The sequence below is a fragment of the Lissotriton helveticus genome, chromosome 9, assembly GCF_964261635.1.
Source record: "Lissotriton helveticus chromosome 9, aLisHel1.1, whole genome shotgun sequence".
In the NCBI taxonomy this organism is placed as follows: Eukaryota; Metazoa; Chordata; class Amphibia; order Caudata; family Salamandridae; genus Lissotriton; species Lissotriton helveticus.
In genome coordinates, this window is record NC_136070.1 from 193965833 (window position 1) to 193993111 (window position 27279).

Below are 27279 nucleotides of genomic sequence, written 5' to 3' on the forward strand. Positions count from 1 at the left end.
GAAAGCTTGAGATCTGCCTTATGTTCTAGGGACAGCGTCCTTTTGGAATTTAGTAAATAATGGCTCCACAAAGGCTAAACTGGTAACAGAACTACATTTGGGGGCAGCAATCTGGAAGATCCATTTTGAAGCCCTCTATGCAAGGGAAGAGTAAGAAGCAGGACAAGTTACTAATGAGTGTACTTACCTGCAGGCCCATCATTCTACTGCTGTATGGGTGCATTGAGAAGGGTATCCCCCTCAAAGGGGATACCCTTCTCAAAGGTATAAGATAAGATCCCAGGTGACCTTCTTCCCAACAAACCTAATATCTTGGCCTCTTACCTATGGACCCTGTTTAATGCCATTCTACCTGTAATGCCAATTTCCCCGTCATGGTTTGGGCAGAGATTATTCCAATTCATAAAAAGGGCTCACCACTCCTCCCCTCTAACTATCATCCAATAAGCCTCATAGATGTCACCCAAAAAGTATATTAACTAGTGTTATTGGATTGAATGGAAAGCTGGATGGAGGAACATTCTATACTTAGCCCTTACCAGGTAGGCTTTAGAGCTAAAATGTCCACAATAGATCAGATACTCAGGCTGCAACTTCTGTACGGGAAGACAGTGCTCTTGGAGGGAGGCAGCCTCTATCTGATCTTTGTGGACCTAAAATTGGCCTTTGACCTGGTACCTAGGGACACATTGTGGTCCAACTTATTAGATTTGGGGGCCCCCCTTACCTCTGTTACCAGATGAAGCAGCTCCACGAACACAACTATTCCCAAGTTAGATATGGTAAAAACGGTGAGCTTACTGATCCCATTCCAATAGACAGAGGGGTATGACAAGGATGCGTCCTGGCCCGACCCTCTTTTGCTTATTTATCGATTGTCTGGTGGAGGTTTTGACTGCTGGGAGGGACAGAGATGCCCCTAGGCTGGCGAACAACAAGGTTCCGGCCCTGATTTTCACCGATGATACCCTCTTATTATCCAAGTCCCCAATGGGAATACAGAGGGCATTGGATATTTTTCATCTATTTTGCAAAAATAGGGTTTTTAATGCAAGTAACACCATGAGACCAAACCCTTTTTTAGATGGGAAACCATTAGAGAAAGTGACTGTCTTTGGCAACTTAGGCTTAACACTCACTGATAAAATGGAGTGAAATGCACAAATTAAGAAGGCTAGCCTAAAGCTGGCTCAGACAGCCGCCGGGGGTATAGCAAAGATGTCTAGGAAGTGCACCTACAAAATGGTAGGTCCAGCAATGGAAAATTGCAAGACCCAGGGTAGGGAAGCGGACTTGTATGGGGCAGAAATCTGGGGCCATCGACCATCTGATCCTCTCTCTAAGAAAGAGAACTCTTTTATTAGGCAGCTACTAGGTCTCCCTAAAATTAAACCACTGACGCCACTCCGTATGGACCTTGGGGTCAGCCCAATAGCAGAGGAAGCTGCCCTTAGGCCCCTCCTCTATTGGAGACGTCTCTGGAGTACTCCAGAGCTTGAGTTTTTTAGAGAAGAGCTAAAGGAGGTGCTAAATTTACAGAGAGCTGGCAAAATCCCATGGCTCTCCTATATTAAAAATACCTTGGCTGCTATAAGGATGGGAGACCTATGGGTTAATGGCGAAGCAATTTGTATGCTAACTCCCAAGAAGGCACTGTCAAAGATTTTTAGAGAATTTAAACTCAACCAGATAAAGGCCAATCCCGACACTGACATACTGACCCTATCTTTTTTAAAAACCAAAGATCAATATAAGCTACAACCTGTTCTTGATGTCATACAGCCCCACCTTGTTAAAAAACTTTATTTACAATTTAGGCACGGTGTATTACCACTCCGTGTCTTTACAAATAAATGGGGAGACACTTTGACCCAGGACTGTCCAGTCTGTGCAGATAATCCGGAGACGGATCAACATGTACTATTTTTCTGCCCGGCATACAAGAAGATTAGACACCAATGGCTACAACAGGTATGCCGGAATCTTGGGACGAAGCATTGTGTGGACATCAGTCTGTCTATTGTGTATTCAGTCTCCCGAGATTTATTCTACAGTGGTGTGTACGTCTATCCATATTAAAAGCCGTGTCAATTGGATAATTTTATCTTATTATTGTAAACAAAACGTATTAATAATTTTAACTCCCTTTTTAAACATTATAAAATGTGTATTCTTTAGCAGTATTTTTTAATATTCATATTCAGAATTTTTTTAAATACTGTAATGCACACGCATTTTATCTCTGTAAGATTCATATGTACAAACTGTGCTGTATGTTTTCCACTGTACTTTTATGACCATGAAGGCCGAAAGAAAGATTATTTTGAATTTGAAAATAATTTGCAGTTGTAGCTCTACTGCATCAGTATGTATCACTGTGTGCCAAAACTTCTGTAGATGAGTACCGCTTAGCAAATCGCAGACTTAACAAACAAGTAAGCTTCGGCATTGCACCTTTCCTGATTATTCCTCTGACATAAGGTATAAATAAAGATTCTGTATTTCCTTGCATCAAAATACTGTATCTCCACCCGTGACATTAACCTTTCTACTTTTTTCTCAAAAGATTTCTTGCATTAAATAGATCCAACACAATATATGTGAATATATTAACAGGAGTCCTGGTTTAGCTCCTGACAGAATCAGACATGAAGCATTTTACATTTTTTAAGTTACTGAAGATTATATCCAGTTGTGGAACTGCACAATCTGTAACCAAGAAAACTGAACTCATATCCTGGCTGCCTTACTTGACCAAAATGTATGACGTCAAGCAGAACGGTTCCACCAACGTGAATTATTTTCCTCATCAAATTTGAAAGCAAAATTAAATAATTCAGGACAGGGTACTATACTATAAAAACACATTAATTGACAGGGTCTAATAAGAAATGTAATTGCACTTACCTCCTGTATCTGCAGCCGCTTTCTTCACATTCCTGATGGAGCAACCTCATAGTTCTCATTTGGGACCCAACATACTGTTTCCTATCGTTTCTGGCAGAGTGACCTTTTACTTCTTTTTCTTGTCCTGCAACCTTTTGCCTTTGGTTTCTCTGTCAGTGACCTCCTGCCTCTTGTTCCTGGCCTAACAGTCTGACAAAGCTTGGTTCTGGCCCAGCAACTTCATGCCTCTCCTTCATGGCCTAGTGGCCTCTTGCCTTATGTTTCTGGTCCAATGGCTTATTCCCTCTTGTTAGTGCTTCAGTCTCTTCTTTGTTTTAATTCCTGACCCACACTATCTTGCCTCTCATTCCTTCGGAGCGAACCCTTACTTCTCATTCCTGGTACAGCAATCTCTTTTCTCTTGGATCTCAGGAAGTAACCACTTGCCTCAAAATTACTTCTGAGTAACCTTCTACTTCTTATTCCTAGTGCATCATGCTCATGCTTTTGAATCCTGGCCTACTGACCTCTTCCTCCCAGTTCCTGTCCCAGTGATCAGCTCCCTCTTGTTTTAGTCCTAGGGTCCTGTTGCTTTTCGTTGGAGTCCTAGCAACCTCTTATCTCGTGCCCCCTTGTATGAAATGTATACATTTGTGGTCAAACCTCTCATAAATGTCATGATAGTGGATCTGAAATCAAAGCAAGATGACACATGTATAGGAGTGGGACTTTAATACTTAATCTACTTAGGGTACTCAAGGGATCAAGCTGAGACCTGAAGTCAACTGAGAAGCACATTCCTTATTATGTACAATCTAACTCAAAGTGTTGGGAACAACAAAGTGGACAATCCGAAAGCTAAACTGTTTCCATAATATGAGAAATTGTGTTTTTATGAATTTCACTAACATCTCACAATCACCATAAATGTCACAGTTAACTTTGTTGCAAAATGATTTTTGTAACCCCCTCTTTAGCTCAAGAGACTCGGTTTATCCGATCTACAGGTTTTAGTGGTGTACGATTCATTTCACCTAGCTTATATTGAGGGCTTAATTTCTCAAAAGCTACAACAGTTCTCCCCTCCCTTTCATCAGTAAATGGATTTAGGTGTTTAGTTACAAAGTAAAACATATTTCTGCACTTGGATCTTTCTCAAGAGAACCCATTTAACATATGAAAAAGCCAAAAAAGATATAACTAAACCATGGAATATGGTTAAACAGATGACTTTATAATATTGGGACTTTGGGTAAGCTCATTAACCATCTCACTTGCATTATTAATGACATTCTTCTCTTGATATATGCTATAACTATTTGTGGCATTTGAGTTTGCCATTATAGGCTATATTGCTAGAGATATCACCCTAACTCCTTTTCATTTGCTTTGTACTAGATATCTGGCTTTGTCCAGGACATATTTGATAGTAAGCCAGTAATCCATTCTCTTGTGCAAGTAAGTAATCAATTCTCACAGCTGCCATGTAAATATGGTGATTCTAGTCGGGGATAATGTTTCTAGTCCTAAAATCATATTTTTTTCTATACCACAAATGTCCCAATGATTAGCTCCTAATACTAAATAGGCAATATTTTTAAAAGTTGAAATATCTCCTACAGGTATTTGGGGCATATGAATATGGGCCAATTTTCTCAGGCTTGGGCCTATGTGTGGTTCCAATCTGACCCTGGTCTATACTTGTGATTGTATTGGCACATGTGGGGGATTGGGTTGATGCTTGTGTGAAAGTACCTGGAGTTGGTAGAAATTCATGAGCTAATGTTGGGGAGCAAGTGAATTCAAATGTGTGTGATTTGTATATCAAAGGATATCTACATCTGAGTTGGCAGAAGTTTGAAGGTGTGAGGTTTGGATGTACTAAATTGATGGGTTCATTTTCTAGGATATGGGAGCTAAATATTGTAATACAGTGAGTGTTGGAATGTTAGGGATCGGGCACAAGAGTGATTTGTTGCAAGTGAGTGAATGGCAGCATGGCTGTGTGCACAGAATGTGTGAAAAGTGGAGTGGATTTTCGTCAGATGGGTAAGAGTGAGTACTGAAATCGCTGCATCAAACACATCACCTTCTTAAGTCACACAAGCCATTTTTCATTATATCGGATGTATGACATTACAACGCATGCTTTTACCACGCATGCCTTTTACAACGCGGTATTTACAACGAATTCCTTTACAACGCATAGTGCTTTGGGGCGCTGGATAGTGAATAGTTTAATTTACTATTCCAACTCCAGTCCCCGTGGATAGTAGGGAAGGTGTTGGATAGTAAATTAAATCTATTCCCTATCCTAGAGCGCCCCCCAGCGCAATGTGTTGTAAAGGTATTCGTTGTAAATACCGCGTTGTAAAGGCATTGCGTGGTAAAAGTTGCGTTGTAAAGGATGTTTCCCCATTATAACTATTCATTCACTTTTCATAGGTTTGTGTATAAATCAAAACTCTGCCTTCCTTACCATATTTAATCCTAATGTATTCAATTATTCTTATTTAAGAAAGGATTTTTTTTCTTTGTATTCAATGTTGAATGTGTGTCATTCCTTTACCAAGCTTTTCTTTTGCCTGGGTTATCTGGGAGTGCGTCCAAAGAAAATAAGAAAACTTTGGGGCCGATTCCAATTCGGTAAAATCCCCTACAAATAGTTGTATGGAGCGTATTTCCCGTAAAAATCGTACACCTTCAACGTCCCCGTACGTACGATCAAGTATGATCCAAACCCAAAGCAGATCTCCGTACGAATAGTACCAAACACCGTACGACAAGAAGAAATCATGCGATTTGTATCAGGTTCATGCAGTACGCTACGTCCGTATGTAAACAAGCAGCAGTTTCCAGCTCAGCAAGTACGATTCGTGTCGGCAACACTCCGTACAACCCTTGTTCTACGGGAGCTGAAAACATCCGTAAAAGCAGAGTCCGACCCGAACCGCACCCCCGGTATGCGACATACACGACATGAACCCCGTCGTCCGTGTCATCCCAGTCCTGTACGCCTACGACCTGGTGCACAGAAACTAACAACGGCGCAGACGGTGAGAACAACGTACTGCAACAACGGAAGTGTACTTGTACGGTGCGTCTTACACACTCGCCTATACCACCATTGCAATAGTGATACGAGCCGCACACACGCCATGAATGTTGGGGTACAGTGCATCACACGCGCTGGCGCATGGCACCATTTTAACAGTGATACTGTCAGCTTCACGTCCGCTCCTTAGGTACCGAATGATGCACAAAGGGGTCCACCTCCAGACGTCCCCAACTCTGGATACACAACACAGTGTAGAAAGGCAGTCAGGTGAGGGAAAAATGTATTAGGGAGGGAGCAGCGGGGAGCGGGAGACCTGTAACAAAAGAATACAGGGTTAACACCAGGAATACACAAGGCTACTCTCGTAATATCTCACTAGAACTAACTAATACCTGCCAACTGTTCAGCGGAGAGCAGGGAATTCCTATACATCAATTCTTAGAATAACGCCTCACTTAAGGCAGATGCATGCCTACAACAAGAAACCAGAAAATGTTATACCACCCTACTTATCACTCCAACTCACACAATTTATACACACCTAACCATACATACCGGGGAATACAGGTTTCCACATGGGCTTCTCCCTTCCTAGGAATATATGAACAGGAATTGCCAGAGAAAATAATCCATAAGGTCTCTTTCTCCAGAGAACATAAAAGTCAAGGTACGAAAAATAACAAACTCAATGTCAGAATAGGAACGATTGTTATTTCAGGGACTCAAATGAGTAAACTGTATTTCCTCCATTAGCGTAGCAAAGCGCTTACCTTCAGCGCTATCGAAATCCAGACCGGTAAACTAGCACTCGAGATGGCGCTTAACATCAGCGCTAATACAATCCGGGCAAGGATAGTGACACTCAAGAGGGCGCTTAACATCAGCGCTAATACAATCCAGACCGGAATGTCCCCCCTGAGAGCTGGCGCTTATCTGCAGCGCGGCTGAGCTAATGAACACACCTTCAAACAACAAGACAGTTCTGGTGCTCTTCCCTTTCAGGCCAAATGCAGGATAACAGAACGGCCATCCGCGCTTGCCTCAGCACGATACCGGAATGTCAGCGCTTAGACCTGCGCTACAAGAACAAACGAAAACGAGGTCCATCAAATAGAATCCAAGTACAGAGGACTCCAGCACTGGAACTCCTACGACTCGATCCACAGTACTCAGCAAAACACACAGGATTACGCGCACTTCCTGGGGCGTAGCTCTGAATGATATAATGTTTGCTCCTCCCACTTTACAAGACTTCTGAGAGTTGTAGTGTTGTTGTTGCAATATTCAGTAGGCGCAAGAGCTAGCGCCTGACAGTATTCCCTCCTCCCCAGCGCCTCCTAGAGCCTGGTTTATCCAGACAACGCCTATGGAACGCCCTCACCGCCCGAGGAGCATGCACGTTCGAAGAAGGTTCCCAGGAATCGTCCTCCGCACCGTACCCTTTCCATGCGATGAGATACCACAAGCAACCTCTTCGATACTTGGAATCCAACACCTTCCGAACTTTGTACTCCATCTGCCCATCCCGGACCACAGGCGGCACCGCCTGTCGCCCAGCACCCACTGCAGGTATCAACAGGCTGCAGTGGAAAACCGGATGGATGCGTAAGGAGGCCGGGAGCTTCAACTTGTACGCCACAGAGCCAACCGACCTCACCACAGTAAAGGGACCGATGAACCTAGGATGGAAGATGCTGCGGTACTTGAAGCGAATGTTCTTGGTGGACAACCACACCCGATTCCCTGCTTTGTAAGTAGGACCCACCTGACGTCGGCGATCCACCCACGACTTGTACAGTCTCTTTGCACGTTCCAAATTACTCCGTATCTTGCCATGTAAGACCAAAAATCTCTCCACCTGAGTTGCAACCGCCGGTTGGTCCGTGACATCACTGGGTACTGACAGTGGAAGAACCTGAGCATGGAATCCATGGTTGGCCTTGAATGGAGTCTCTTTGATGGAACTGTGCCAGGAGTTGTTATACGACAATTCTGCCAACCACAGCATGGCAACCAAAGAATCACTGGCTTCTTTGGCATAACATCGGAGATAGGTCTTGAGAGTTTGATTCAACCTCTCCGTTTGCCCATCCGTCTGAGGATGGAAACTCGTCGACGTGGCTGCTGCTTCAATCCTAAGGGCTTTACACCACATTTTCCAGAAGCGCGCGATGAACTGGGGGCCCCTGTCTGAAACAATCACTCTGGGCAGTCCATGTATTTTCACCACATGAGAAAGTAACAGTTGAGCCATTTGACCGGCAGTGGGTACATTTCTGCAAGGAATGAAGTGTCCCATCTTGGTTAGACTGTCGACTACCACCATGATGGCATCACAACCCTGATCCAATGGTAACCCTAATACAAAATCCAAACTTATGGTGTGCCAAGGTTGAGAGGGTGTAGGCATCGGAACCAACTTGCTTTTGGATTTGCAGCTTTCTCCTTTAGCTCGAGCACAGGTGTCGCATTGTTTGATCCAAAGACAGATATCAGATTTCATGTTCTCCCACCAGAACTGTCTTTGCATCAGATGGAGTGTCTTGTTACAACCGGAATGACCAGCAACAACTGAATCATGACACCAATTGAACGCCTTTAGTCTGATTGCCAAGTAGGGTAAGTATAGACAGTTCTTGTAGAAGGGCAATCCATGCTTCATGGTTCTTTGAGGATTCTGACTAGCCCATTTCTTCCACCATTCCTCTGTTTTGTGAGTTTTTACTTTATCTAGAAAGTTCTCCAACGTGAGAGAGAACACAACTTTGTCTGGAGCGATTATGGCCTCCGGATCTATTGTTTGTGGTTCAAGCACATCTTCTTGTCTTGATAGTGAGTCAGCTTTTTTGTTTTCTGACCCTGGCCGATATGTAACAACAAATTCGAATTCAGCAAAAAACAGCATCCATCGCATTTGTCTTTGCGTAAGATGCCTGGCGGTTTTCATGTATTGCAGGTTTGTATGGTCGGTGTACACCGTAACTGGATGGGCTGCCCCCCACAAATAATGTCTTCACTCTTGGAATGCCTTCTTGATCGGCAACGATTCCTTTTCTGCAATGGTATAATTGAGTTCAGCTGGACTAAATTTTTTGGACAAGAATGCAACCGGATGTAAGTGTCCTGTGTGACGATTGCGTTGAGACAGAACGGCCCCTACAGCAATGTCTGAGGCATCCGCCTCCACCACAAAAGGCACCTCGTTCTGGGGATGTTGCAAAATAGGTGCCGATGTGAACGCTTTCTTCAGGAAAGTAAATGCGGTCATGGCTTCTTCAGTCCAACAAAAAGGAATCCCCTTTCTCAGAAGGCGTGTCAGAGGTGATACCAACTGGGAAAAGTGTGATATAAACCTCCTGTAATAATTGGAGAAGCCCAGAAAACACTGCACATCTCTGACATTCTTTGGAATGGGCCATTCTTGCACAGCCAACACCTTCTGTTCAGCCATGCTTAACCCTGATGGACTCAGTATCACCCCTAGAAACTCTACCTCGCTCACGTGAAACACGCATTTACTCAGCTTGCAATACAAGCCATTTTCTAACAGTCTCTGCAGCACTAATGACACATGACTAATATGAATGTCTTGATTCTGTGAGTATATCAAAATGTCATCTATGTAGACAACCACAAAATTGTCTACATAGTCTTTCAGTGTGTCGTTCAGAAAGAATTGAAATGCCGCAGGGGCATTACAAAGCCCAAATGGCATCGCAAGATACTCAAACAAACCGTATCGAGTTTTAAAAGCCGTCTTCCACTCATCTCCCTCCCGTATGCGAACCAGGTGATAGGCCTCTCACAGATCTAGTCGAGTGTAGACAACGGCCTCCCTAACCTGGTCCAATAAAACAGAGATAAGTGGAAGAGGGTACCGATTCCGAACAGTGTTTTTATTCAACACCCTGAAATCAATACAGGTCCTCAACTCGCCATTCGTTTTTTTTATAAAAAACAAAGGCGAAGCTGCTGGGGCGCGAGAGGGTCTCATAAACCCGATTTCAATATAGTGATCCAAATACTCTCGCAGATGCCGAGTCTCGGGTTCAGATAAGGCATAGACTCGGCATGAAGGCAACATGGCTCTGGGTGTTAAATCGATTTGACAATCATAATCCCGATGTGGGGGTAGTACTTGAGCTTTGGTTTCGCTAAAAACATCTCGAAACTTGTCGTATTCTACTGGAAGAACTGTTTCTTGCTGAGCGGCTGTAGCTATTTGATATCCCTGTGTCAAAGCTGCTACGTGTGGTTGATAAGTATGAACACAGTTAGCTCTACACTGTTCTGATTAAAAAATCACTGTCTTCTTCGACCAATCGATTGAGGGATTATGCAGCCATAACCAGGACATATCGAGAATCACCTCATACTGAGGTGCCTCGATGATATTGAATGTTATCCTCTCGATATGCAAAACATCATCCCCCTTCCTGACCAAATCTAGTTCTTCGGTGACTTCAGTGATTGGACCAGACTTCAAAGGCTTCCCATCTACAGCCAATACTTTCTTGGGAATGTCTCTGGGTATGCGCTGTAGCTCTAATCTCTGAACCAGCCCACTGTCTATGAAATTCCCAGTAGCCCCTGAATCCACCATCACCTCTATCTGATGCGTTCTGAAACTATCCGCAAGAGTCATGAACAAAGTTATATGGGAAACAGAGGTAACTAACTCAGATCCCGCCAATGAGGGCAACTGCAATGCTTGTTACGATGTGTGTTCTGTTTTCTTTGCAACAACTTATTCCGAGGGAAGGGAAAGGAGCACAGAAGTGACCGCAACTTTCTTATTGGCATAGAACCTGCCCGATGTTTTAGGTTTAACGGGGCATTCTCGTACAAAATGGCTCTTCTTCCCACAATACATACACAAACCAAGCATTCTGCGATTTTCCCCTTTAAGCTCTAGTCAATGGGGCTCTTACCGCTCCCACTTCCATGGGCTCAGAAGGTGGGTCTGACAAGGACGGGGAAGTTCTGTTTCCCTTCTCTGATTTCTCTACCTGACCATATACCCTTTCTCCCCTTCTTTCGGCTAACCGATGATCCAACCTCAACGTAAGGTTCATTAAATCTGTATACGTTGTGGGCTGAGGATCAATCTGAGCAAGAACGTCTTTCATGTCGTCCCTTAAACCCTTGGAATACAACGACGTTCTCTTTATTTCTGGCCATGCTGTTTCGGCGATCAACCGGTTGAACTTAGTTAAACAGGTTACCAAATCATTCTTCCCTTGTCTTAAGTCTAATAGCTCTCTGTCAGCTGAAAAGGTTGTAGCTCGTCTATCGAAAACCCTTTCGAATTCCCTACGAAATGAATCCCAATCAGATAGAAGAGAATCATCGTACTTGACCAAAGGAACTGCCCAATTGGCCGCGTCTCCAGTCATGTACGAGATAGCAAAAGCTACTCTGGAATGATTTGTGGGAAATGAGGCAGGTTTACATGAGAAATGTAACATTATCTGTGTGAGGAAGGTCTGTATTTTCAATGGATCTCCAGAAAATCGCTCGGGACTAGCCAATGGAATAGGGGGAGGGACATTGACTTGGATTTGAGACGAAACCGGCGAGGCATCGAAGGGGTTCCTAGCTTGACAATCTACTTTTTCTCTAAGGGCTGCAGTTTCTGCTTTAGATGCCTCCAACTCCTGTTGTACTAACACAAGCGCTTGTAACATATCGTCTAGGGTTGGCATGTTTGTGAAACATATGAAATGGAAGGAGCGTTATTTCTTGGGCGCGTAATTCTGTCAGCTTCACGTCCGCTCCTTAGTTTCCGAATGATGCACAAAGGGGTCCTCCTCCAGACGTCCCCAATTCTGGATACACAACACAGAGTAGTTAGGCAGTCAGGTGAGGGAAAAAGGTATTAGGGAGGGAACAGCGGGGAGCGGGAGACCTGTAACAAAAGAATACAGGGTTAACACCAGGAATACACAAGGCTACTCTAGTAATATCTCACTAGAACTAACGGATGTATGACGTTACAACGCATACTTTTACCACGCATACCTTTACAACGCGGTTTTTACATCGCATACCATTACAACGCATAGCGCTTTTGGGTGTTGGATAGTGAATAGTTTAATTTACTATTCCAACTCCAGTCCCCGTGGATAGTAGGGAAGGTTATTGGATAGTAAATTAACCTATTCCCTATCCTAGAGCGCCCCCCAGCGCAATGCGTTGTAATAGTTTGCGTTGTAACGACCGCGTTGTAATGGTAGTGCGTTGTAAAAGTTTCGTTGTAAAGGTTGTTTACCGAACTAACTAATACCTGGCAACTGTTCAGCGGAGAGCAGGGAATTCCTATACACCAATCCTTAGAGTTACGCCTCTCTTAAGCCAGATGCATGCCTACAACAAGAAAACAGAAAATGATATACCACCCTACTTATCACTCCAACTCACACCAATTATACACACCTAACCATACATACCGGGGAATACAGGTTTCCACATGGGCTTCTCCCTTCCTAGGAATATATGAACAGGAATTGCCAGAGAAAATAATCCATAAGCTCTCTTTCTCCAGAGAACGTAAAAGTCAAGGTATGAAAAAAAAAACCTCAAAGTCAGAATAGGAACGATTATTATTTCAGAAACTCAAATGAGTAAACTGTATTTCCTCCATTAGCGTAGCAAAGCGCTTACCTTCAGCGCTATCGAAATCCAGACCGGTAGAGTAGCACTCGAGATGGCGCTTAAAATCAGCGCTAATACATTCCGGGCAAGGATAGTGACACTCGAGAGGGCGCTTAACTTAACATCAGCGCTAATACAATCCAGACCGGAATGTCCCCCCAGAGCTGGCGCTTATCTGCAGCGCGACTGAGCTAATGAACACACCTTCAATTAACGAGACAGTTCTGGTGCTCTTCCGTTTCAGGCCAAAGACAGGATAACAGAACGGGCATCCGCGCTTGCCTAAGCGCGATACCGGAATGTCAGCGCTTAGACCTGCGCTACAAGAACAAACGAAAACGAGGTCCTTCGAATAGAATCCAAGTACAGAGAACTCCAGCACTGGAACTCCTACGACTCGATCCACAGTACTCAGCAAAACACACGCGCACTTCCTGGGACGTAGCTCTGAATGATATAATGTTTGCTCCTCCCACTTTACAAGACTTCTGGGAGTTGTAGTGTTGTTGTTGCAATATTCAGTAGGCGCAAGAGCTAGCGCCTGACAGATATGATGCGCACACATGCCATGAATGTTGGGGTATGGTGCGTCACACGCGTTCGGGTATGGCACCATTGCAATAGTGATACGATGCATAGACACGCCATGAATGTTGGGGTACAGTGCGTCACACGCACTCGCGTGTGGCACAATTACAATAGTGATACGATGCGCACACACACCAGGAATGTCGGGGTACAGTGCGCTCACGTATGGCACGATTACAATAGTAATACGATGCGCACACACACCAGGAATGTTGGAGTATGGTTCGTGACATCTGAGGGGTGGGTGGATATGACTCCCAGCAGAGGCCACCAGTATGGTGGTGGGTGCAAAGGACTCCCAGCAGTGTCCAGACATATGAGGGGTGGGTGCAGAGGACTCCCAGCAGTGTCCAGACATATGAGGGGTGGGTGCAGAGGACTCCCAGCACTATCCAGACTTATGAGGGGTGGATGCAGAGGACTCCCAGCAGAGGCCAGACATACGATGGGTGGGTGGATATGACTCCCAGCAGAGGCCAGACATATGAGGGGTGGGTGCGGAGTACTCCCAGCAGTGTCCAGACATATGAGGGGTGGGTGCACAGGACTCCCAGCAGTGGTCAACAGTATGGGGTAGGGTGAACAGGAGTCCCAGCAGAGGCCAGACATATGAGGGGTGGGTGGATATGACTCCCAGCAGAGGCCAGACATATGATGGATGGGTGCAGAGGACTCCCAGCAGTGTCCAGACATATGAGGGGTGGGTGCAGAGGACTCCCAGCAGTGGCCAACAGTATGGGGGTGGGTGCACAGGACTCCCAGCAGAGGCTAAGAGTATGGGGGTGGGTGCAGAGGACTCCCAGCAGTGTCCAGACATATGAGGGTTGGGTGCAGAGGACTACCAGCAGTGTCCAGACATATGAGGGGTGGGTGTAGAGGACTCCCAGCAGAGGCCAACAGTATGGGGGTGGGTGCAGAGGACTCCCAGCAGAGGCCAACAGTATGGGTGGGTGCAGAGGACTTCCAGCAGAGGCCAACAGTATGGGGGGGTGCACAGGACTCCCAGCAGTGTCCAGACATATGAGGGCTGGGTGCAGAGGACTCCCAGCAGTGTCCAGACATATGAGGGATGGGTGCAGAGGACTCCCATCACTGTCCAGACATATGAGGGGTGGGTGCAGAGGACTCCCAGCAGAGGTCAGACATATGAGGGGTGGGGGGATATGACTCCCAGCAGAGGCCAGACATATGAGGGGTGGGTGGACATGACTCCCAGCAGAGGCCAACACTATGGGGGTGGGTGCACAGGACTCCCAGCAGTGTCCAGACTAATGAGGGGTGGGTGCAGAGACTCCCAGCAGAGGCCAGACATATGAGGGTGTAGTGTAGTTCCTATTATCCCAATAGGCTCTGCGCATTGGAATAATATCTTCAATAGTATAGACGTAGGACAGAGGTTAACTAGGTCTTCTACTGACGATATTAGACTTAAGTTTTGTGTGCCAGCTAGCTCAGAGTTCACTAGAAACTTTCTCGAATAGGCGAGGAGAAGTTTAACCTCCCTGGATAGACAAGAAGGGATTTAGTTTCTGACAACCATAGAACATGACAACTTTGCTCTCCCTGATCAAGAGTATATCTCTAGAGTTGTGTGAAAACAAAAGACAGCTATTTTACTCAGTCAATACGTGCGTACTTAGTTTCACCAGATTGTAGAGAAAAGAAGAGACGGGCGTTTTCAATAAAAGGTGTTATTTATTGATCAGTCTCTTTTCTCATACAAGAGAAATGAATCGCTACAATTGTAATACTTATAGTTAAGTAAAATGCATACAGTAAAAGCAGGATTATAAAATAATACTGTAAAAGCATTGATATGGTTTCTTAGCCATATGTTACTTTAAAATGGATAAAAGATATACATACATATATACATTGACTAATCGTACTCAACTGGTGCTTCTAACTACGCCTACCCCGGTGTACCTGACCTAAGCCTAATACATGGGAGGGAGTAAGTAAGTAGCAGTTTAGGTTAAGTTTGTTTTGCCAAGAGTCTGACTCAAGAATTCTCTGTAAGGGGTTAGTCAGTTCAGTACCTGGGATTTAGAAGGCAGGAGGTCTGGTATCTCTTTCTCAGGACTCGGTATCCCAGTTACCCGCGAGGGCAAGCTGGAAACGCTGGAGGCTGGATTCCTTGGCAAGAGGAAAGGCAGCGTTTTTCCTCAGCGCGTCAAAAAGGGAGGGGCAGCGTCCGTGGGCTCTCGCATCAGCTGGGCTCTCCGGCAAGTAGTCGCTGCTCCAAGTTCATCACCACCGTGTCTTTACTTAGGGCAGGGTCGGTATATTTATACTCGAGAGGTGCCGGGTTTGACGTAAGGATGGACATAAGACGTCAATAAGGATGTCATTAAGAACTGGTCGTTCTTACATTCTTTACAGAAGTTCTCGAACGAAATCAAAACAATAGCAGCGGGGATTTCCCAGGTTTGCTGGAGGCTTGGTTTGTTTAGAGAACTCGGTGTGCTTTCTAGGGGGCTGGAGGAATAGTGCTTGCTTAATGTGACAGCATGCGCTATGACTAATTTATGAAACGGGTTTCTGTGCCGTTGTATGGATATTAGTGATTTATAACCGGACAAGGGTCAGAAATTGGAGTATCGATACAGGTCCTTAGGTAAACACACTACACCCACTCCACAAATTCATGTCCATATTTACTAACCTAATCAATAGTAAACATAACTAATAGTGCATGTGTATACCGAACCACCCCAAAATACATTTTTTGCATTTGAAAATAGGCATATTCGAAATACACGAAAATGAGTATAGGTACTGTATGCATTCAAGCAGTGTAATCATTCAAAAAGGGATGCACAATTTATCTCAGCATGAATGATTTGCGAAAATAACACATGAAATGGCTCTTAATACAGAACAAAAAGTGCGAGACCACTCCATCACATATAAACACAGTTACTTGTAAATACGCTAGAGGCTGAGGTAATGTATTGTCTCTAGAGTTTCCTAAAAATAGAAGCTCTGTTCTCTAAGAATAGTTCTACTTTAAGCAGAAGATAAGTGCCAAAAAGTAAATATTTTGGATTTGGGAAAAAAGTTTTCGTTTCCAGGGGAACAAGGAAAACAATTCTCAGTAGCTTTGTTTTTAAAGCCGAAGGCCAAATTCAGAGTTCAGGGAACGCTGTGTGCACGTTTCCTTAAAGTCACTCTCTCTGTTCTGGTGAAAACATCATTTCAGACAGACTTTCAAAAAAACAGTTTACTGCCTCAGGTGAAAGTTCGACCAAGTTGGAAAATGTCGCTACCATGCAGTCGTGCGCATGTTCGCTTTCAGTGATATTTTGATCAGCATTGCTTACAGAAGGCCGTACCTGGTTGATGCTGCTTTCATCCTGTACTTCACTACCCTTCAATCTTAGTGGTGAAGTCTCCACAAATGCCGTCATCAGGATAGGTAGCCGCTGGGGACAGCACAATGCATGAGCCTTTACTGGACCCAACAAAGTATCTGCATCCAATGGTACTTCTGATTGTAGTGTAAGACATGTGTCCAACACGCATTCCTCGCCGCATAGCATGCATCTCAATACAAGTAAGACACAATTCTGCCATATGGGTCTGAACGAAAGAAACCAGGTCATATTCAGATCTCTTAGCCGGGCTAATCCAAGGACTTTAGTTATGCGGTCCCGATAGCGTATAGCTAGGACCGTTTCTTCCATTGTTGCTGGAGTCTTGTCTGTGACATGGTTTGCCATAACGAAGCAGGAGTAGCAAAAATAAGATGCCTGCTACGAGTCCCAACAGGAGTGGAAGTCCGCCAGAGACAGAATGGACGAAATCTGGAAATATTCCCAGGACTGCTTTGAATGGAGTTAACAGTCCCGAAAAAACAGTCTTAAATACACTCGCGATACCATTTGTATCAGAAATATTTAAGATTTCGCTAAGCATTTCTGCGAAGTGTAGGGGGCAATTTGTTGATAACAATGCATGTATCTCTCCCGTTGTCCTTGCAACTTGGAGATCGTACGTTTCTTTTGATGACGTCAAGTGAACTGGCGTCTGTAGGAGCACAGTCTTCATTCTGCTTAAAGTATCAATTCGAATAGAAGAGATTTTCAAACTGGGCCAAATTTTGCCCTCCCTGTCTGGAGCGTCATTCAGAAACAATACTCGCTCACAGCAAGTGACCATGGAGCTCACGCTTACTAGATAAGGTTTTCCTGGCAGTAAGCCACAACATCTGTGATCTACAATTAGAATGTAACTCCCGTTAGAAAGTCTTCTAAAGAATGGTTCTATTTTCGTTGTGATGGAGCGAGATAGAAAACAAAATTTTGTTTAAACTCGTGAAGTCACATTTCCATAACATGAATAATAATATTAATGATTTGTGATATGTCGTGCTAATACAACTTAGATTAAACTTTACACATGGGGGGACTAACATGTGTGCTCATAAACGTGCATAATTGTTGCATCTTTTTGTTCGTGCAAAATAATAAAATAATTTATTGTTTTCGTTTTTGTCATTACTAACTGCTGCAAACTTAAAAGAAGCATGTGCTTGTTTTGCTTTTCCTTGTCTGTGTGATGTCATTTCCACTATTCTAGGTGCATATAAGTCTCATGGATTAACGAAGACTGGTAGATATAAACGCTGCTTTATTTGTTTGCATTGGCTAGGTAACATTTGATTAATCGGGTGGGTTAATTAATTAGTAAATCTTGGGGTGGATACAGAATCTACATTATTTCTTACATTAATACTTTTCTTGTGTTTGTTTTATACTAGAAAGCATAAGTTGCCTGCTTTTGGGCATAGTTTGCTCGAGCTACAAAAAGATGAATTTTACTTCTGCAAAAGTCACGAGACGCCCATTCTGAAATAAAATGTTCGTCAAAAGCTGCGTTCACAAAGCAAAAACTGACGTGCTATCATCATTCTGTCGGACATGGCCAAGGTCGAAAAAGAACATTTTGTCAGCCCTTAACTTGGCATCCGCGGAAGTCAATTGGAAGCAATGAGACATTTGTTGCAAACCTAGGAAGCTCCTGGTTGCATACAGAAAAGACAATGGTCCTTAAGAAAAGTGACCTAATGGAACTTTTGAAATGTGGGTGACATGTCACTTGTCACTCTCAGCCAATGGGACGTCGAAGATTTCTGAAAACTTTCCTTTGCGTAGTTTAGTTAGCGTAGAAAGGTATAAAAAGTCATGCCCCTAGGGATGGGCTGGCTGCTGCTTTCTGACTTTCCGATGAGGGTGAAGTGCTGTCGGACATTGCGTGGAGCACGTAAGAATCCTCAAAGAACTTTACTTTAATTTCTATCTATTTAGCTCAATTAGGGACTTAGATTTTAGAAATGCTAAACTTTAAATACTTACTTTAACTTTGATTCACTTGCTTAAATTGTATTTTTCTTATGTTTCTCTACTGACATGCTTGCTTCAATGCTAATAAATTACTTTTATAAAACTATCAATTAAATTACCATAATTTAGTAAATAAAATCTTACTTTTGACAAACAAGCTGGTCTTGGTTATTCAGAAGTGCAGGTTACTATTAGCTAGATCACGTCGCCAATGGTGGTCGTTTAAATGGTTAGGTTTTATTCTAATGACAATATTCTTTCCGCAGATGTAAAGCAGGCAACTTATGCTTTCTAGTATAAAACAAACACAAGAAAAGTATTAATGTAAGAAATAATGTAGATTCTGTATACACCCCAAGATTTACTAATTAATTAACCCACCCGATTAATCAAATGTTACCTAGCCAATGCAAACAAATAAAGCAGCGTTTATATCTACCAGTCTTCGTTAATCCATGAGACTTATATGCACCTAGAATAGTGGAAATGACATCACACAGACAAGGAAAAGCAAAACAAGCACATGCTTCTTTTAAGTTTGCAGCAGTTAGTAATGACAAAAACGAAAACAATAAATTATTTTATTATTTTGCACGAACAAAAAGATGCAACAATTATGCACGTTTATGAGCACACATGTTAGTCCCCCCATGTGTAAAGTTTAATCTAAGTTGTATTAGCACGACATATCACAAATCATTAATATTATTATTCATGTTATGGAAATGTGACTTCACGAGTTTAAACAAAATTTTGTTTTCTATCTCGCTCCATCAACTCCCTCATCTGGTGATTAACAAATCAGCACACCAGCACTCAAAATGTTGGTAATTTAAATTTCTAAGAAATCGATTCAAATTCATTTGTATCAGTAAACCTAAAAGTCTGTTTCTGCATAATCTTTGGAATTAGCATAACGCTCTCTATGTAACTCCTGTAATTCGATCTCCCTTTCTTCTTCTTTTCTAAGTTTATAGATTCTTTTCTTTTCTTTCAACTGTTTCTTTCTTTTATGTAACAAACAACCTATTTTGGTCAAAATAAAAATGAATACTATTATAATCAAAGGTGCCAAAATCTTGCCAAGAATTGAACTTCCGATATCATGAAACCAGTTTTTAATTGCTTGAAACCTTTTTGAAAGTTTCCCTGTAAAATCTTCTTCTTCTAAAGGAATTATCTCTGAATGCATTTGTGTAATATTCTTAATGTACATTTCAATATTCTTACTTTCGTCAGGTATATATGTGCAACAATGTTGTACATGTAAAATGCCACAGACTCCTCCCTCTTTTGCTAGGAGTATGTCTAAAGCAAGGCGATCTTGAATTACCATGGATCTAATTGCAATAACTTCAACATTTACTAATTGAAACCCATCAGCTGTGTCAGTTGATAATCTATCAACTATAGTGGATAATTTTCTAATTCTCCCTGCATTTAAGGTTATACCAACAAAAGGTATTACTGCTTGAAAAATATCTCCCAGAACTTCAGTAAAAGTTTCTCTTTTAACTCTATTTACATAATTATGAATTTTAAACAATCCTTCTGAATCTCTGTCAACATGAAACACTTTAGGAAAAACAATTCCCACATAACAAGTTCCATACCAGTGGTCTGGAAGGTTGTAGTAGGCTTTGTCACCACAAACAAAATAAATCCCAGGAAAGATTGGATCCTTTCCACCTTTGAATCCCCAACCTCCCAAAATCTGATAAGTATCTTCACAGTTACTTGCACCTACAAAGTAATTATCAAAAAGTGTATTATCTCTTCTAATGCAAAGCTTTCCACTAACTGGTTTGTCTATGTGAATTGCAATATTTTCAAGCATTTTGCCATTTAACTTCTCATCCTCTTTCTGCCAGAAATTTGACTTAGTCTGCTTGACTAATTCATTCCTCTTATAAATTGCTCTTCTCTCCTCAACCATATTCAAAAATTTCTTTCCTTCAGCACTTAATTTGCAAGTTAGATTATTTTTATAAGCATACTCATAAGTAAGTTCGTTAGTAACAAGGAAAAATTCTCTCATTTGCTTTGCTTTCTTGTGCTTATTTAAAGCATTTTCAATTTTAATATTTGCAAAAATTTCATCATAATTTGAATAGTAATATTCTAAACGTCCAGTTTGATAAAATAAACTAGTTAACACACTACATGTTACAGCATAAGTGAGAGGAAGCATATTATATGTTACTCCCTCAGAAACAGAAGCAGGTAACTTAACGCAGACGTAGCAGTCTTTTGCATCCATTACCTTAACATATTCACTCAATAGCTTTGTAAATGTATTACTTGAAAAATCACTAATTGATTTATCTTGATGAATGTTAGGCTGATGATCAATAACTTTTGCGGACGCACTATGTTTAGTTTGGGTAACCAGAGCTTTGCTTGTTATGTTAACTTTATGTAATTCTCTATTCATCTCCAAAGGGATAATCACAGCTAAAATCAACCAGAGCAGAATTAAAATGAGCAGACACACCAGAGTCATCTTACAGCATCTTTTAAAAACAGAACACTTTGAAGTGCTCTCCTTAACATAAGGCATTTTTGGTTAGTTTTAGCCTCAAAATAAAAATTTAAAAAAAAATTTAAAATCTAAATTTATATTTACACCCCCCTTTTAAAATATTTTTTTTTTTTTTTTTTTTTTTTTTTAAAACCCTAAACAAGATTTCTTCGACCTTATGTCATACATAAGTTTTCTTCAACTAAACAGTTTTCCTTCGACCTTGTGTCAACTAACAAATTTTCTTCAGCCTTTTGCCAATTTAATATTTCTGTACTTCAATCATTGTCACTAATTTCTTGGATTTCGTTTTCTTCTTCACTACTATCATATATGTCAATAACAGGTGGAATTACTAAGTAAGTCCACTCAGGAGACTTGTATTTTTGGTTTGGTCTTACTATTCTCTTCCCTTTTCTCGATATCACTTCAATTTTTCTTCCAACTCCAACTTCTTTTCCAGGACTCTTTTGACTACTGATTTCTTCAACTTGTTCTTTTGGTTTCTTGATCAATCTGACTCTCAATCTTCCACCAGGCCAATAGTCTGCTTTTCTCACGTACTTCTTCTTTGGTTCAGAATTATTTGATTCTGACTTCCAAGTCCTTTTCTTTCTGTTTTCACTTTCACCATCCACGTCACTTTCTTCAGTTTCGTAGTCTGAAATTTCAATTGACTCAGGAACTTCTCTATTCAGCAATTTCACTCCTTCAGGAACTTCACTTTGTTTTCCATCACTGGTACTCGGTAATTCGTCTTCCTCCTCTTCTTCAATTACCCTCAACTTCCCAGATTTCGGATTTTTGTTCCTTACTTCAGAGTTTGTTCTCTGCCTTTCGATACTCTCCTGGTCTGAAACTTCTTTTTGTTCTGCTTCTTTGTCTTCGATAGAGACAACCGAATCCTCAGTTATCTTTCCTTTTAACAGATTCTCTTCACCTTCAGAATCTATTTCAATTATTTCCAAGTCTTTTCTTGTCAAATTTCCATTCACTGGCACAGTTTCCAGATGTCGACTTTCTTGTCGATCTTCAGAATCTGGATTTATTTCACCTTCTGTTTCGCCTTCTGCTTCAGAATCAGAATCATCTGTGGTATCACTTTCAACATCAGAACTCTCAGGAGTTGGTACTGGAATAGTATGACTAGGATGAATCCAGCGTTTCAATCCTCTGCACTTTACAGCATTAGTAGTGATCAAAATTATCTGCCTAGGCTTCTGCCATCTAGGAGCTAGACAATTCCTTCTCCGATGTACTTTCGTTCTGACCCAATCGCCAGGTCTCAGATCATGTGTCAAAACCTTTTCCTCTGATTGTGCTTCAGTTCCCACCTGATTAGACACAGAAGTTACCATATCAGATAACCTTTTACAGTAATCCAAAATAGCACTGTCATTTATGCTCAACAGTTTACCTACAGGTACAAAAGCTTGCCTCATAACTCTTCCCATTAAAATTTCATGAGGACTCAAACCTGTCTTTTTATCTGGTGTACTTCTTAATGACATCAAAACAAGTGGAAGAGCATCAGTCCACTTTACACCTGTTTCAAGACACATTTTTCCAATTCTGTTTTTAATTGTTCCATTAATTTGTTCAACCACTCCTGATGCCTCTGGTCTGTATGCACAGTGTATTTTCTGCTCAATGCTCAAAGCTTCACAAATTAACTTCATCAGTTTGTTATCAAAATGGCTTCCTCCATCACTCTCAATAGTGACTGGAAAACCGTACCTTGGGATGATTTCTCTGAGCATTAGTTTTGCTACTGTAATTGAATCACAATGTCGTGTAGGGAAAGCCTCTACCCATCTTGAAAACAAGCAAACAATTACAAGCACATATTTCAAACAATTGTGTAAGGGCATTTCAATGAAATCCATTTGTAATCTGGTAAAGGGACCACCCTCTCGACCAATTATTCCTGTCCCCACCACTGATTTTCTGTTTGGATTCATTTGTTGGCATGACAAACACCTTTGACAAAAAGATTCTGCAATAGTTCTAAACTTAGTATTGAACCATGTTTCTCTGAAAAGTCTAACCATAGAATCTCTTCCCAGATGTGCTGGACCATGATATAATCTGGCCATGTCAGCAATCAAGCAATTTGGTAAGACTACTCTGCCATCTTTGTAAACCCACACTCCATCTTCTTCACGTGGTCTACAATCTGATCTTAACCACAAGTCTTTTTCTTCATCATCTGTTTCATTTTGTAAATCTCTAATCTCATGCCATGTTTCTACAACTGTTGTTAGCATTAATGAATTTGAATCAGTTTCTTTACTTCTCTCCCGATTGTAAGAATAATTTTTCCTTGCGCAGTATTTAGCTGTTTCATCTGCGAAGGCATTTCCTTTGGAAATATAATCAATTCCTTTAGTGTGCGCTGCACATTTAACAATGGCGATTTCTTTTGGCAATTGTATTGCTTCAATTAATCTCCTAATGAAAACTGCATTTTTAATTGGTGATCCTGCTGATGTCATGTATCCTCTCTGTGACCAGAGTTGTCCATAATCATGCACAACTCCATACCCATACTGACTATCAGTAATGATGGTAACTCTTATATCCTTTGATATTTCACATGCACGAATTAAAGCAATTAATTCAGCCACTTGTGCTGAACGAACTCCTTCAAGACATGATGCTTCTTCGACATCTGTGACTGTACAAACTGAATATGAAGCTTTTAAGACACCTCCTTCGGATCTTAAGCATGAGCCATCTACAAAGTAGACAAAATCCGATTCAGACAAAGGTCTGTCTTTGATGTCTTTTCTTGGTTTAGTGCAGAATTCCATGACATCTAAACATTCATGTTCTGTTTCAATGTCATCAACAATTTCAGAATCAGGCAGTAATGTAGAAGGATTCAGATTTAAACATCTTGAAATCGAAACATTATCTGCTCCTAGTATGATTTTCTCATACTTTGTTAATCTGCTACCTGTTAAATGCTGAGTCTTACCTCTTGTCAGTAATATTTCTACTGAATGAGGCACAAAAACTTTCACAGGAAATCCCATAATGATCCCCTCACTTTGTTCGAGACTAATACTTGTAGCTGCAACTGCTTTTAAGCAACCTGGTAATGCTTTTGCAATTGGATCAAGAACTGCAGAGAAGTATGCAATAGGTTTCTTTAAATTTCCATGTCTCTGAATTAACACAGATAATGCACATCCTTCTCTCTCACTACAATACAGTTCAAAATCTTTCTCATAATTTGGCATACCTAAAGCAGGAGCTTGGCATAAGCTCTTTTTCAGGTTTTCAAAAGAATCCATCTCAGCATCATTGAGAATAATTGGATCTTTTACATCTGACTTTGTCAGTCTTTGTAGTGGTTTTGCAATTACTGAAAATCCACTTATCCATTGTCGACAGTAACCAACCATTCCCAAGAACATTCTGACCTGTCTTTGTGTTCTTGGTGGTAACATTGCTTGAATCATTTTAATTCTCTCTATTGTTACTTGTCTTTTTCCCTTTGCAATTCTGTGACCAAGATATTTTACTTCTTGTTTGCAAAACTGTAGTTTTGCTGGGGACACTTTATGTCCTTCTTCTGCAAGGCGATTTAACAGAATTATTGTGTCTGTCACACAATTTTCTCTTGTCTTTGCAGCTATTAACAGATCATCAATATACTGCACTAACGTAGACCTACCAGGTAAGTCTAGGTCTTCTAATGATCTTTTTAACAGTTCATTAAAGATTGAAGGACTTTCTGTATAGCCCTGAGGGATTCTTGACCATCCGAGGGTCTTACCTTGGAATCTGAAAGCAAAGATTTCATAACTGTCTGGATGTAAGGGGACAGTAAAGAATGCATTGCAAAGGTCAATGACTGTATACCATTCAGCATCATGTGGAATCTGGAATAGAATTACTGCTGGATTTGGAACCACAGGACAACATGGAACGACAATTTGATTAACCTTTCTCAAATCTTGCACGATTCTAAATGTTCCGTTAGACTTTTTAACTCCCATAATTGGTGAATTACAAGGACTACTCTCCATTTCTTTTAATACACCTTGCTTGATTAATTTTTCAATTATAGGTGTAATACCTTCAATTGTTTCTGTTTTCATTTTATACTGTGGAATGTTAGGAAATTCTATTCCCTGTTTCAATGTAATTTTTACTGGATCTACATTTTTCATTAGACCCATCTCGTTCCCAGTAAAATCCCATATTTCAGATTTCACTGTTTCCTTGAGTTCTTCAGGTAAATCCTTTTCTTCAAATGCAGGAAACAATTTTGTTTCTTCTGCTTCCATCATCATCATTGTCATTCTGTATAAACCATCTTCCTCCATTGTTTGTAACTCAACTCCATCAGGAGAACAATATATTCTACAATTCATTTTACATAGGATGTCTCTGCCCAATAGATTCACTGGACTACTATTACAAACCACAAATCTGTGTTTGTCTCTGTAATTTCCAATTTCAACTGGTACTGGATCAGTTAAGTCAGTTTTAATTTGCTGATTACTTACTCCGACAACTTGGATGGTATCCCCAGAGAGAGGTAGGTTTTCGATTTCCACTGATCTAACAGTAGAACGGGTAGCACCAGTGTCCACTAGAAAAGTGATGTCTACATCATTAACTTTCCCGTTTACAAAAGGACCAGACTGGTCAACCTCAAGAGTGGCTCCAACAACACACTCTTCCTCCTCTCTCGGGCACCGTCAACAATAATCGTCTGAATCGCTGTCTTGACTTTCTGTTAATAAAAACTGTTGTGAAGCATTTTGCATTTGAACTCTTTGCTGCTTTTGCTGTTTTTGTGGTTTTATTACCTGTTCACTTCCCTGAAATCCCACGTTTGGATTATATTTTTGGACTCCCCCACAATTCGGAAAAGGTGGTTGTGGCAATTGGTCTTGACGATTATTCACCTGTTGCTGTTGCTGTTGCTGCAACTGTCGCTGAATATTTAATTCGTTTAACCCCTGTTGCATCTGTAGCTGTCGCTGCAGGTCAACACCATTCTGCATCTGTGGATTCAATAAGGGATTCTTTAAGTTTTTAGGAGGATGAGGACACTCGTCTCTCCAATGTCCGATTTCGCCACAATTAAAACAAGGTAATCTTTGTTTCAACTCCTCAATTTTTGGGCTAAATTTCTTTGGGAAATTATTACTTTTAAACTTTCCTTGTATCTGGTTTGTATTTCCAGTTTGAACAAAATTAGTGTTCTTATTACCCATGCTGGCAATCTGTTGCTCAGCCACTTTTACCTGAGCCCACATGGCTTTCTCCTTGAGCTTTTTCTGTTTTACTTCTATTTCATCACTGCAATATTTAGCCTTTCTTAGAATATCATCTACAGATAGTGATTGCCATCCGACAATGCTGTTTCTGATCATTTCTCCAATTTCAGGTTTTAGTCCATAAACAAATCTATAGACAAAATGGCTCATGTCTTTTTCGTCTAGTTTTTCATAACCACTGTATTGTTTAAAGATTAACAGTAGTCTTCCATAAAAAGAATGAACTGATTCTTTTGTTTCCTGTTCTGTCCTTTCTATTTTAACCCAATCGACTTCTTTGGGTGGAATTTTGTTTTTCATCCAAACAATTACTTTTTCATAAAAATCCATTACAAGTGGATTTGGAGCACCTGTTTCTTTGATTCGCTCAGGTTCTGTTTTTGGCCAACTAATCGATATTTTACATTCTGTCCAAAGATCTGATGGAACCACAATATCAAAAAATCCATCTAAATCAATCCACAGAACTTTTGACACTTTGATAAATCTATCGACTTGCCTGTACCACTCAACTGGTTTTTCCCTCAATTTCGGAAAGTCATTTGTAAATAACAGAATGTCCTGTCTCGACCAAGGGACATGAACATATCCTCCACCTGCAATTTCTCTCATTGGAAATTGTTTTGACAATTTTTCCAATCTTTCATCTTCCTTCTTTTTCGTCCATTTTACTCTCCATTTATTCAGTTCTCCTAGCTTTTTGATATAGACAATCAAATCTTTTATATGTACTATTCTTCCCATTGATTTCAAACTCTCAATGTCACTTTCTGAAAAGTCTAATCTGTAATGTTTCGCAAAATTCTTTTGTTTGCTCACATCAATTACAAGTTCTGCTGCTAGATCCTCTAGTTGATCATATTTATTTTTTGTTTTCCACTGAATGCTTTTCCAAATGAACAGTAGTTCATCATCTCGATAGTAATT